Source organism: Notamacropus eugenii, chromosome 1, assembly GCF_028372415.1.
Source record: "Notamacropus eugenii isolate mMacEug1 chromosome 1, mMacEug1.pri_v2, whole genome shotgun sequence".
NCBI lineage: Eukaryota > Metazoa > Chordata > Mammalia > Diprotodontia > Macropodidae > Notamacropus > Notamacropus eugenii.
In genome coordinates this window covers 98,844,170-98,857,902 of record NC_092872.1, presented here as the reverse complement: position 1 = coordinate 98,857,902, position 13,733 = coordinate 98,844,170, and positions in this window count along the sequence as shown.

The following is a 13,733-nucleotide window of genomic DNA, read 5'->3' as shown; positions in this document are numbered from 1 at the left end:
AAGGCTCATAAGCTCATTGATTTAGGGTAGGAAGGAAACTTACAGATGAACTGATGCAACCTCCATTTTTTAAAAATGGGAACAAGAACTGGATTTGTGATTTCACTGATATAGAAAAATATCTCAGAGGAGAAAATTCACTGAACCAACATAGGTTAGCACTTTCTCTGCAATTTATAGCCTTAAAAAATAACCTATCATAAAAGCAGGGTTAAATGACTTACCCAAGGTCACCTAGCTGTGATGAGAATCTTTCATTTTTCCTTTTATTACATTTTATTATGTAATTTCTCATAGGTATTTGACAGAATTATTTCCTGTTAATATTAACCTTACCTGGCAAAAGAAGGCAAACACAAAAAAATGCAGCAGTCCTGAATCATGAAATTATCATTTTAAGGGAAGAAATTTATCATTTATGAGATAAGAAACCAAATGAAAGAAAGAAGAGAATACAGCACCTTTAAAATCTTCTAAAACGATTTCATTTGAAAGAATTTCCCTGCTAAGTTTTTGTTATCTTTGTGACATATGAATCATTGGTCTCAATTAACCCTTTGTGACTTTAATAGAATATAATCTTGTAGCTTTGTAAGTTTAGGATTTTGTAAACTCAATGTTTAATGTAACCTGACTTATTTTACCTAAAGAATTTGTTTCCCTAGGTTTGTTTCCCTAGCGGATGTATCAGATTATGATTCTGTTTGTTTGTTCAACTTTTATTTCATTGAAGGAAGCATTCAATAATGAATCTGACTAGACCTGGGTGACCTTTATGACTTCAAAGGCCATAAAGATTGTTGTACATTAAAAATCATTTCTCTGTCTCTCTGACAAAATTTTCTGTATAAAGCCTTGTCAAAAATTCCAATTATTTTCCAAGGTTATTTTTGAATCTCTAACCTATGTTTAAGCATAATAAAAATAGCATTTTTTTCTATATAATTTCTGCCTTCTGGTAGATTTATTTCAGCAACAGTAACTAGCCTACCACACAAACTCAAAGAGGTGATATTTCTCCCATTACATGGCCAATATATGTCAAAGACAGGGCTTGAATTTAGGTCTTCCTGACTTCAGTCGGTAGTTGTGGTAGCTCATTGGATTATAGAAATTATTGAAGGAAAAGCTACCTCTCTGACACATCACTCTACAAGCTGGGACCCAACCTAGTCTGACCCAATTGTTGGGGCTTCTCTATTTTGCTTGGGAAAACCCATCATTAAGGGATGTTCCCATAGCTGGACCTCTCCCACAGAGTGTTTGTTTGTCAGATGAGAAGTAAGAATGAAAAATGAGTAAGGTGAAGATTAGCACATTCACAATGGATAGGAGAAGTCTTTGTCCTTGGAGGATTAATTTCAGAGACAAGAGCAGACCTGGCTGATGGAGCAAAATGCAAAGGGAAAAGTGAAATGTTGTTTATGTTGCACTAAGACAAGACCATGCAAAGTATTAATTGATTTAACTATAGTTAGAATCTAGTTATTAGAATCATGGAAGGGATTCAGGGATGGAACGTTATTATATCATGAGGCCCAGAGAGGTTAAATAACTCTCCATAAGCTACAGTGATATCAGCTAAAGGTCTTGAAGAACACATAGAAATTATTTCGATGCAAAGTCTATAATTCATTGGCAGAACCAGTCTTACCAACTCTGCTTCAGGTTCCCATCATCCTTGCCCAAAGTAATAGCCTTCTTTTTTTAATTTTTTTTTTAAAAATTTATTATTATTAATTTGTTTTCAGTTTTCTACAATCACTTCCCTAAGTCTTAGATTTTCTCCCCCTCCCTCCCCGCTCCTTCCCTGAGATGGAGTGTAATCTTACATGGGTTCTACACATACATTCTTATTAAACACATTTTCACATCGGTCTTGTTGCATAGAAGAATTAAAATGAATGGGAGAAAATATGAGAAAAAACAAAACAAAACAAAACAAAACATTACCCAAGAGAAAATATTCTGCCTCATTCTGCGTTCAAATTCCATAGTTCTTTCTCTAGATGTGGAAGGGATTTTGCCTCGAGTCCATTGGGAATGTTTTAGGTCCTTGCATTGCTGTGAAGGGCTAAGTTTACCAGAAAAATTCCTCGCACACTGTGGTTGTTACTGTGTACAGTATTCTCCTGGTTCTGCTTCTTTCACTCAGCATCAGTTCATTTAAGTCCTTCCAGGCCTCTCTGAAGTCTTCCAGTTCATTATTTTTTACAGCACAATACTATTCCATTATAGAGTAATAGCCTTCTAACTGGAACTGAGAATATAAGATCATATATTAAGAACTAGCTGATATCTCAGAGGATGTCCCCCACAATTTAAAAAAGTTGTATATTTTAAAATTATAAACTTAATAAGTATCAACAAACTTGAACATTTCAGTGTAAAAGGAAAACACTGGGGCTACTTCCCTTGCATTTGTGGTTTGGGACCTCTGGAGGTTAGCTGCTCTCTGGGTCTCAGGTAATCTAATGGTGCAGGGGTGGGGAACCTGTGGTCTAGAGGCCATATGTGGCCCTCTAGGTCCTCAAGTGCATGCCTTTGAACAAATTTTATTTTGTGAAATTTGGATTCAGTCAGAGGGCCACACTTGAGGACCTAGAGGGGCACATGTGGCCTTAAGGCCTCAGGTTCCCCAAACCTGGCTCGGTTTTCTAGTACTGTTGCTCATTAGTCCTCACTAGTGTGTTTCCTGCTAATGATGACCAGATAACTGGATTTTGATTACCTTTTAGAAAAAAGATTTATTAATAAGGTGTAGCAATAAGAATTTATACAAAATACCCCTTTCCCCAGTAGGGGTATACTCCTCCTATCCCTATACACTGGAATAGACTGAAGCAAAGCTGTAGCCAAAGGGTATATTCACAACTCTGGCTACTGGAAGTTCTTTCTTGAGTCCATAACTGGCATTCTTCTTTGATTCAAGGGGTCATATTCAAAGATTCCTCTCTTGAGCTTTCTATTTCTATATGTGCCTTTTTGTTCTTAAATCTCTGTTCCCTGTCATAGCCTTTCTTTTCTTGGGCGACTGTCTATTCCCTTTTGGTATATTTTCCTGCACTTGGCTAGATGCCTCAGTCTCCTACTGCTCCCTTCGGCCCAACGATATAGTCAATAGGGGAAAGAAGTATTACTCGTTATTTCTCTGGGCTCTTCTTGTCTCTTCCTCCATTGCCCTCTGGTCTGCCTCTACAAGGTATTCCCAAGCCAGGATTGCTATATAACTCAACTGCTTAGCTTGTAGACTGACTATTGAAATTCCTCCAACTTTTTAAAGCCCCTCAGAGGAGTAATTAACTTGTTTGGATTGTACCTCATAAAGAGCTCACAGAGTGTAGACAACCTTCTCTATGAATTTAAAAACCAAATCATGCAAATCAGCTGATTGATTGATTAAGATGGGAGGTATTGAACATTCTCTGTTACATATGAAACCATGAACTTTTACTATGGATCATTTTTTTTTTAAAGTGACCTATTTGTATCCCTTTGGGGATATATTTTTATTTTCTTTTGACTCTTTAAAAAATGTCTCATTTACTTATCTTTCAGGAAAACTGAAGCAGAGGAAAGGAAAAGAATAGATAGGTTGAGGGACTAACTCTGACATCTATTTGTGTAACCTTGGGTATTTCACTTAACCTCTGTGTCTCAGTTTCCTTACTTGCAAAATGGCCAATTAGATTAGATTATTTCTGAGGTCCCTTTGAGCTCCAAGTCTATAATCCTATGATCAAGTAAATGAAAGGTTAGAATCAAAGAACCTCAGAGATGCAATAAATCATGGGCAGTAAAATGACTAAGAATATAAAAATATAAATTTCCACAACTGAAAAAAAAATTCTTCTTTCTTCTGATATCACCAAATTCTATTGGTAATGAGATTCATTCTTCTCTGTTGAAAAAAAAAGTTTTCCATTTTCTATCTATCTATCATCTATCTATCTATCTATCTATCTATCTATCTATCTATCTATCTATCTATCTTTATCTGTATATGTATATGAAAGCAAATTCATCGTATATATACATATATATGTGTGAAAGCAAATTTTGTTGTATTTAGGATTTTCCCTTATAGAGGCATGACCCTCAGTTTTGACTTCCTATTCATATTTACTCATATTCTTCCATTACAATTACCCAGGAAATTTCTTTACAGGTGTCATTTTGCAATGCACAGTCTTGTTTGTAAGCTCCGAGGGTACTGTACTCGTCAGTTCACAAAATGCTGTAATCAGAAGAGATCTGTTTAAAAAGCTTTTTTTTCTCATTGGGATGAGAATTCAGAGAGGCCTAATGTCCCAGACACTCCACAAAGGAACCTGAAACACTAAATACATTTAGAAGGATGAGGTTTACCTTCCCTCAGCTGAGAACTCCATTTCTTCCTTAGGTGTTGGTTCTCCAGTTCTTGCTGAGTTGAAAGAACAAGGAATTTTCCCTCCCCAAGCATAATTTGAAAAAAATTACCCCTAAGCATTATTGTCTATCAGAAAAGAAAATAGAAACAGAAATAAAAACAAAAACTATAATAGTTATATAAATTTATATGTTTATTTATATAAATATTTCTATGTTACACATTTATATATAGCAATAGAAATGTATATAATTTTAAATTAAATAATATAGATTTATATAAACATATATTTATATAAATATATAAATTTAAAGTTTGCATGATCCTTTTGTGTGCTGTATTTAAATTGGAATTCATAACTACCCTATGAAGTAGGTACTATGGAAATGATTATCACCATTTCACAGACGGATTTTCTTGACATTACTGTCTCCTCGATCACCTCCTACCTGTCTGCTCTTTGTCAGTCTCCTCTGCTGGCTTATCACGCCCCCTAATTGGGGCTCTTCCCTAAGATTCTTGCCTGGGCCCACTTTTTTTTTCCTCCACACTTTCTTTATTGGGAAGTTCATCAGTTTTCATGAGTTTAACTATCCAATTATGCAGATGACTCCTATATCTATATATCTCACCCCCAAGCTTCAGTCCTAGATCACTAATTGCCTATTAGACATTTCAATCTGGATGTTCCAGTGATAACCTATACTCACTACATCTAAAACTGAACTAATTATCTCTCCCTGGAAAGTCTCTTCTCACCCAAACTTCCATATTTCTGTTGAAGGTACCACCATCCTTCCAGTGCCTCAGGTTTGTATTCTCAACATTAAATCTTTGCCCCCTCTTCTCTTTCACTCCACATTGCTAATTTGCTCAGTTTTTCTATTTCTAAATGTCTTGCAACCAGTCCTTTTTCTTCACTCATTCATTTACCAACTTAGTTAAGGCCTTTATCACATTCTAACAAGATTATTGTAATAACCTTTGATTTGATCTCCCTGCCTGAAGTCTCTTACCACTTCTGTCCATTTGACATAGTACTTCTAAAGTGAAACCCATAAGAGAAAATTGTAGGGATAAAAACTATCCAGCCTACAATAAGACAAACTGAAGCATACCTCTGAGCCAATGGGACTTAACTGAAGGGGCCATAGGGCCCTCTGATGAAGTGGGCCTCAGACCTTCCACTATCTGAGATGGCCCCTCCTTCCAGGGTTCTATTTTTATAGATATGTAAACATTCAAGAATAGCCATACCAGATACAGAAAAATTTCATTGGTTGACATATGACGCAGAGACTAAAATAAGTAAAACAACATATCAGCCGAGTCATGAGTTTGGCAAAGCAAGGAATATTTTCACTGACAAGGTGGTCATAAGATGGGTACCTGTTCATGTTGGATAACGGAGAATGGTCTGGAGGTACAAAAACAATTTGAAGGGATTTTCCTTGTAGTTGAGTCACCTCGACCACACTGGACTTCATCACCACAACAAAGAAGGCCTCCAGCTAGCTTCCCATGATTACACAGCTCTGGGACCAAATATACAGAACTTATATTGACATCAAATTGATTGATACTGATTGGAATAGAGTAGGGGGTCTTCAATGAATCAACTTCCTCAAAATCTGTGTGACTCTTCTCTTATATTCAAAAAACTCCCAGTTGCTTCCAATTGCTTCTAGGATAAAATATAAATTCCTTTGTTTAGCTTTTACAACCTGGCTCTACACCATCTGTCCAGCCTCACTGCACATTACTCCTCCTCCTGCATTGCTGTCCAACCAAGCTGACCTCTCTTTTCCTCAGGATACTTAATTTTCCATTTCTGTGCCTCTGCTCCGGCTGTCCCACATGCCTGGAATCTATTTCTTCTGTTATGGAGAAATATTTCCTTTCTCAGTTCATGTGGTAAATAACTGCTCTTGAAATTAATCTAACACAACACAGAAATTATTGAATTTAGAAAAACTTAGGTTTTTGTCATCAACATAGGTTCAGATCTCAGACAAAAAAAATGAATCTGAACAACCATTAGGATTCTAACAAGGCCTCTTATGGATCAAATTATATTTGAGTGACTGAAAAATAATTCTTTTACATATTACAGTCTTGTACAACCCTCTTAAGTCATAAAAGTTAAAGAGAAAAGGTAACACCGTGCTCCCTTTAATGTTATAAAAGTTGAATAAATTTAGTTAAACATGATCATAGCTAACAACATAGTTAAATAGATTTTATAGGTAAATTAAGTCAGGTTACAGATTGAACTACCTCACAAATAGGGGTGAGATTTACATATCACCAAGAAGTCAGTTGAGATTCTTCCTCTGCTATCTCATCTAAGGAATATTTTAGCCCTTAAATAAATCTTCACATCCTATGGGACAAGTTTTGGTTAGGTAAGGTTAATATTTATGGAAGACAGGCTTTCAGATAACCAAAAGTTTTAGAAGAAATAACCCTAATCCTCAGATAATAGAAATTAATGGAAGGAAATAAAAAATAAAAATTCCTGTTATACTTCTACCACATATAATCCCTATATTCTTTTAAGATACAGCTTAGGCACTCATTTTTATATGAGGCCTTTCCTGATCTCCCAAATTACTAGCACTATCCCTGTCAAATTACATTACATTTAACTACTTTGTATATATTTCTATTTATTAACTTTACATGTATGCTGCATATATTCTTATAAATACTTGTAACCTCCATTGCAATATAAATTCATTGTCGGCAGGGATTAGTTCACTCTTTGTATATGTATCCCCGGTACCTAATACAGTGCTTAGAACATAGTAGGCGCTTAATATGTACTTGTTACTTAGTTGATTGATGAAGAAGCTCAGACTCAGAGCGTATAGAATCAAAGATTTAGAGCTGAGAGGGACCTTAGAGGTGAACTAGTCTGACTACCTCATTTTACAGATGAGGAAACTGAGGCCCAGAGGGGTGACATGAGTTACCCAAGGTCATACAGCCAGTAAGAGTCAAAGCCAGAACATGAACCCAGCTCTCCTGACTCTAAATTCAACATACTCTCTATACCTCTCAAAGGATATAATTTTTGCTTGTAACAAGAATTCTAGAAGAGAATGTGACCCATTACTTCTGGCTCCAGGGAAGGCTTACAGTAATTAGAACCTGAAGGGAATCTTCTAGTCCAAAACCCTCATTTAACTAAGGAAAAGATAAATGGATTTCCCAATGTCAGAACAGTAAGAGGCAGAGCAAAAATTCAAAACCAGATCCTCTGATTTCACATAGATTCAACCCAATGTGTAGTATATAGCTATGAGAGATAGTGGAGTATAATAGGTAGGAAGTTAACCTGAAAACTAGGAAAACCTAAGTTTAACTTTCACCTCTGATGCCTAATGGCTGTGTAACCTTGGACAAGTCACTTTACTTCTACAGTGTTCTGGATAACTCTTTTAAGATTACAAATTTCACAGAAGGTGCTGACCTGTATTGGTAGAAGGAATTTCCTATGCCAGTGAAATCACACTCCCAATCCCTATGCCCTGCCATGCTGCCTTGTGGAGAAAGGTAAGGCTACAAAAGTGCCTGAAGTCAAGACAGTTTTGCTGTGGGTATGCATGTGCAGGGGCCTGGCTCACAAGAGGAGGGTGTGTCAGGGAGGAGGAAGCATGGCAGCTCAAAGAATGCTAAGAGTTGTGTTGAGAGAGGACAACCATTTACCTGAAGAGCACTGCAGAGTCATTTCTGGCCCATAATTCCAGAGGGATACTCCGGGGCCAAAAATCTTCTTGGTCTCATGCTAATTACAGCTCTGGAAGGAGGAACAAGTGGAATTTCAGCCTTAGAGAGATGCAAAGGCACAAAGTAGGGCATAGCATCCCAGGTATAAGAAAATGCATGAGCAAATGACACAGAGGTGAAACAAGGAAAACATGTGACTTTGACAATAATCACTCCATCTGCATACTCCAGTGAGTTTGGAGGAGTTTTCCATGACCAGACTTGAGTTTTGTGTTATATGCATACCTAGACATATACATGTCTAGGTATGCATATATACAGACACACATATATCATATGTATATACACATATCTGCATGTGTTTATATAGAGACAGAGAAGTATTATCTATATATACACATGCATATATGGGATATACTTCATATATATATACATATATATATATACTAAGAAGATTAGCATTCAAGCACTTAAACAGAAAGAAGATGTAACCACGACACCTAAAATACAAACTCTAATACTGACTTGCAAAGTGCCCTTCTTCTACTGCCCTAGAGAGAGAAGTGTAAGGCAAGGAAATAAACAAGACTGCGTTCATTTCTCCTGCGGCTTGTCTTTCTCCTGGGGGGTGTAGAAGTACTTTTCAAAACTATTTAAAAGATTGAAAGATTGGAGGAGGTTAGTTTTGAGACAATTCAGACTGGTTCCCAGGATTTCCTCCTCCTCTCTGTGGAGCACAGACCCCATTTTGCAGGAGAGGAAAGCATGCTGGATCTCATTAGATGCTTTCATACGGATGACTATTTAGTCTGCCGAAGGTTAACACAACCATTTGCTAATGGCTGATTATGCAGAGATTGTGTGAGAATGCTGAGCACCTGTGATTATGTGGAACTCCCAGGAGAGATCAGGCTTCTAAACGAAATACCTTTCCCTAGAGGGGAGGGAGAGGGGGGCAGGGAAGGTTTCCTGGAAACATCTTGAGCTCCTCTAGACAAGAAAAGGTTTAATCGATAAGGCAGCTGTGCTAGGAGAGTGGTTTAATTCAGAAGGCTGGTGCACTGATCTGTGAAGGAAAAGCCCAGGAGACAGGAGTGGGATGCAGGCGAGGAGGGTATCACCAGGTGAAGTGGAGGTGGTGTCCTGTGCCGTTGAATCAGCCTGATGCCTGATGGGGCAGGAGCTGCTTTTACCCCTACCTTTAGACTGTGGTGCTCAGGAAAGTAAATGCATCATTCTGACAGCGAGGACTGAAATCCTTCCTGTGGCAGGCTCTTCAGTGTGAGCTTTTCAGGGCTTAGTTTCATTGCGGACCCGAGACTGAAGATGAAAGGCGGTTTTTCGGTTTCTTAAAACTTCAGTTCTCCAAGTGCTGCTTCCCTCCTCCAGCTCCCCGGGGATCAGTGGTGCCAGGCTTTGTCACTGTGGTCAGCCAGCCCGCTGGGCTTTCTGCTTTCCGCCTTTTCAGATTTTCCTCCTTAGGGGTTATTATTTTCCTCATTCTCTCCATTCCATCGGTACCCCTGCACACTCCATCCTTTCTCCTTTCCCCCCACCTTCCGAAAACATCAGGCACTGTTAGGGCAATCTCCTTTCCTGGTTGGGGAGAAAAGTGATTAGAAATGTAGCATCACCCCGCTGATATCAGCTATGAAAGATTTTCAGGGAATTGACCTTGGAGTTTCTGCCTGTTGGAAACCATGGCAACCAGTGCTCGTCTCTAGAAAATTACTTCCCTTACAGTATTTCTGTCAGTCAGGGAAGATCCCCTGTAAGTTTCAAACTAGGTGCTCTGAGAAATGAAGGCTAACAAAAAAGTCGAACCTGTGCATGCAAGATTTGGTACCTGCACTTAGCAACATAAACCAGAAGCAAAACCAAATTTATCCCTGTTGGATTTGTGAGTTGGGGAAGGTGAGGGGAGAGGACCCGTGTGCTCACCCGGAGAAGGACAATAGTAATTTTTTGGCTAAAGGGGATGTGATGATATAACTTGATAATATAATGAACGTAGAGTTAGGAAGACCTGTTCAAATTCCACTACTTACTAGCTTTCTTATCATCGGTAAGTCACTTAAACTCTGAGTATCAATCAACTCTCTTAAAATAAATCTTAATGGCCTTATGCTCTGTCTCTGTCAGGAGAATTCTCAAACCAGCCAAATCACCACTCCTTGATGTATGGATTTTTTAAAATTTGTTTATTTTTAGTTTACAACATTCAGTTTCATAAGTTTTTGAGTTTCAAACTTTCTCCCTCCCTTCCCCCCCTCCCCAATACAGCATGCAATCTGATATAGGCTCTACATATACATTCACATTGAACATATTTTCATATTAGTCATGTTGCAAGAAAGAATTATAGCCAACAGAATGAACCATGAGAAAGAAGAAAAAAACAAAATACAAAAAGAGCAAATAGTATACTTCCATCTGCATTCAGATTCTAATTCTTTCTCTAGATGTGGATCACATTTTTCATCATGAGCCTTTTGGAATTGTCTTAGAATCTTGCATTGCTGAGAAAAGCCAGGTCTATCAAAGTAAGTCATCACACAATGTGGCTGTTATTGTGTATAATGTTCTCCTGGTGCTGCTTCCCTCGCTCAGCATCAGTTAATATGTCTTTCCAGGTTTTGGGGAAGTCCATCTGCTCATCATTTCTTATAGAGCAATAATATTCCATTACATTCATATACCACAACTTGTTCAGCCATTCCCCAACTGATGGGCAGATTTTTTAAAAGTAGAATTTCAGTAATATTTAACTTATTTATACAAGTGACTGCTTTAAGCTGCCACCTGCATTTGGCACAGAGATCCTAAGTTTTGGTTCAGAGAGGGAACTGACTACTGGTTTACTCCTATCCCTCTCAGAGTATACCAGTACTTTCCTTCTTCACTTAAGGATTGCTACCAGCCTGAAAACTTTCCAGGGAAGATAACAAAAGAACATTGACCTGCACACAGTAAGTGTTCACTGAACATTTCTTAAGCTGAATTGACTAGTAGAATGGAGTTATATTTAGGAGAGAAATACTTTCAATGTAACATTTTACTCCCCTCCAACTATGGAAATTATCAGTGATTCAGAGAGCAGTATGATGTTATGGAAGGTGCACCAGAAGTCAGAAAACTTAGGTTCCAATCCCAGCTTTGCAGTTTACTAGCTGTGGAACCACGGGCAAATAATTTCACATCTCTGAGCCTTAATTTTCTAATGAGTAAGATGAATCAATCAATCAACAAATATTTTATTAAGTGTGTGCTACATTCTAGGCACTGAGCAAGGTACCAGAATACTAAGGAGCAAACAATCTCTACTCTCAAGTACTTTGCATTTTAATGGGGGAATCAGCAAATACATATCTAAGTATTTCTAGAATAAATATAAGGAAAGCAAATACAAATAAATACAAGGGGGGGTCCTAGTACTTGTAGGTATAAGAAAAAGCTTTATGTAGAAGGTGGTCCATTGAGCTGTATCTGATCAAAGGGGCATTCTGAGTACAAGATGGGGAGAAAATACATTCCAAGTATGGGGACAGCCAACACCAAGGCATTGAGAGGCTTTTTTGTTGGGATCACAGAGTATAGAAAGGGGAGTGATGTTCAATGAGGTTGGAAAGCTAGATTGCATTAGAATTTAATGAGGGCATTAAAAGTTAAACAAAGGAGTTTATGTTTTATTCTTATGACCATAATCACTGGAGATTATTGAGAAGGGGAGGGACATGATCTGATCTACACTTAAGGAAAATCACTTTGGCTGTTTGTCAGTCAAAGAGATATTCTTAAAGTGAAGGAGCGTGTCATCCCCAACCCCTGCCCACCTTTCCAGTCTTCTTCTTACACCTTGTTCACCCCCACATATTCTATAACCCAGTGACACTAATCTCCTTACTGTCACTTGCAAAAGATACTCCCTCTCCTGATTATGGGCATTCTCAATGGCTGTTTCCTATCCCTCGAATATTCTCCTTCCCTCCTCACCTCTACCTCCTGCCTTTCCTGTTTCCTTCAAATCTCAGCTAAAATCCCACCTTCTACAAGATGTCTTTTCTGACCACTCACCTAGTGCTAATGCTTTCCTTCTGTTGGTTATCTTTAATTTATCCTGTACATATTTTGATTTTCATCCTTGTTTGCATATTATTCCCATGAGACCATAAGTTCCTTGAGAGAGAACAGGGTCTCTCTTTTGCCTTTCTTTGTATTTTCAGCAACTAGCACTATGCCTGGTCCACGGGAAACCTTAATAAATACTTATTAACTGACTCACTGGAGTGGGAAAAAAACTTGAGATAGGATTTTAATTTGGACAAGTTGAATTCAAGATGTCTTCAGGAATCCAGTTTGAAACTCTAATAAACAATTGGTGATTCAAAACTGAAACTCAAGGGAGAGCCTGGGGCTGGCTGTTCATCATATGCATAGACATGGGAGTTAAACCCATGGGAACTGATGAAATAGCCAAGAAAGAGTATAGAAGCAGAAGATAAGAGAGAAGAGATCCCTGGGATCGAGCCTTGAGGATCATCAAAGTTAAAGGGAATGATATGAATACTGAGCAAGTAAAAGTGGAAGAGAACCAGGAGAATGTTGTGTTATAAAAACGAGAGAGGAGAAGGGTATCAACAAGGTCAAATGCAACAGAGAGGTCAAAAAAGAATGGGGACTGAGAAAAGACCACCAAATTTGGCAATTAAGAGATCATTAGTATCTCTGGAGAGAACAGAGAAACAGAGAAAGAATAACTAAAGAGAGAACTGATGGAGAAGATGGGAAGGGGTAATATTAAGGGCTCAAGTTTGCCTTGGTCAAGAGGACCATCTAATTATCAAAGACTAGTGGAAAGGAAGAAAGAATGAAGAATGATGAGGGGGCAGAGCCAAGATGGCAGAGTAGAAGGATGACCTGTAACAGTTCTCCCCCCACATCCCATAAAATACCTGTAAAAAATGACTCTAAACAAATTCTAAAGCAGCAGAAGCCACAAAATAAAAGAGCGAAAGAGATTTCTAGCCCAAGACATCCTGGAAGGCCAACAGGAAAGGTTTATCATACCAGGCACAGAGCTGAGCACAGCCTAGCCTCAGCCACACAGCGCAGCAGGGACAGGACCTGAACAGGCAGCAGTTTGGGGGCGGGGGAGGGGAGAGATGGGGAGAAAATTTGGAACTCAAAATCTTGTGGAAATGAATGTTGAAAACTAAACATAAATAATTTTTTATAAAACAGAATGAACAATGATGTCAGTTCTGAGATGAATAGGGAAGAGAGAAAGAGAGAGGTCATGGAGCATGGCTTCAATTTTTTCTGCAAAGTAGGAGGTGAGATTCTCAGCTGAGAGAGCAGGTGGAGGGAATAATTTCTGCAAGGAGTAAGATAGGCAATTAATGAAAGTGGAACAAAGCATTTCCTTTGCTGTGTGCCATGGTCATACCCAATGGCCATCCAATGGAAGCTGGATAACAAATTTATAGTGTACCCAGTCAACATGGTTGAATGAATTCCTTAAACTCCATTCAACAAGAGAGTAAGAGCAGGGGAGGAGATGGATGGTGAGAGTTATCCAGGATCTGGTTTTGGCAAAGGATGGGAAGTAATAGAGCAACAGGAATTAAAGTGC